A 1,055-nucleotide genomic window follows, 5' to 3' on the forward strand; every position below is an offset into this window, starting at 1 on the left:
CGACTGTTCGCGTATGTATATATATATATATATATCAAAGTATTAATATGTACAAAAAAAAAAAATTAGTTTATTAAAAATCATAGTGTTAATAAAATTTTATTTTTTTATCTAAATGAATGTAAGATACATAAGTATGAATACCTAAGAGAACCGATAATTAAAGGTATAATTGATTCAGATGTCCAATATTTATACAAAATATAAAAATAAGTGTTATAAAAAGTGTATAACCAGGACTCACCCAAAAGTAGAGGACAAGAGTGCTCTAGAGAACCAAGTACTGAAGAACAAGACACTGCAAGTTGTACAGACAGCAACAAGACTCAGCAAGTACTAGAGAACAAGACTGTAAGCTGTAGAGAACAAGGCACTGCAAGTACTAGAGAACAAGACTGTAAGCTGTAGAGAACAAGGCACTGCAAGTACTGAAGAATAAGACTCTGGGAGTTGGAGAGAACAAGGCACTGTAAGTAAGAGAGAACCTTCACTACACAAGTTCTGTAGCGAACTGAGTGGCAGAATTTTCCTCAGCAGTAGCTCAGTCCACCAATCTACTGCGCATGCTCACATCCCCTCCCCTCTGGAATTTTTGTCTCTCCTTCACTCCAATACTAAAGCGGTTACTGAATGAAAATTTGGTTTTTTGTTATACCGTTTTTTTCATTTCCGGTTAATCCGGTTTTAACCATTCAAAATATTCAGTAATTAAATAAACCTAATTTCTTTTTTTTTATGTTTTGAATGCAGCCAACAAAAAAATAAATGTAAAAACTTAATATATATGGTTTTAACTGGTCAAAATATCAGTGCAAGTATTTTATAAAATATGCAAATATAACTATTATAAATTACTTATACTCTATATACTATGGTGTATTTATAATTTATAATATACGGTTTTAACCGGTAAAAATAACAGTGCAAGTATTTTACATAATATACAAATTTAACCATAATAAATTACTTAAACTCTTTATACTAGAGTGTATTAATAGTTAATAATATACGGTTCTAACCGGTCAAAATGACAGTGCAAGTATTTTATAAAATAT

The 1,055-nt window shown here is 30.2% G+C and overlaps 1 protein-coding gene across 1 annotated transcript in view; it reads right to left on the reverse strand.

Moving 5' to 3' along the window:
- LOC106684356 (putative ankyrin repeat protein RF_0381) overlaps positions 1–472 on the reverse strand; it is a 7,110-nt gene extending 6,638 nt beyond the window's left edge. The window contains exon 1 of the mRNA XM_014426393.2: positions 245–472. The gene's annotated coding sequence lies outside the window, so the exon portion shown is untranslated. The remainder of the gene's footprint in view (positions 1–244) is intronic.
- Between the last annotated feature and the right edge of the window lie 583 nt (positions 473–1,055).

The sequence above is a fragment of the Halyomorpha halys genome, unplaced genomic scaffold (assembly GCF_000696795.3).
Source record: "Halyomorpha halys isolate HHAL.00 unplaced genomic scaffold, Hhal_1.1 Scaffold572.1, whole genome shotgun sequence".
NCBI classification, from domain to species: Eukaryota; Metazoa; Arthropoda; class Insecta; order Hemiptera; family Pentatomidae; genus Halyomorpha; species Halyomorpha halys.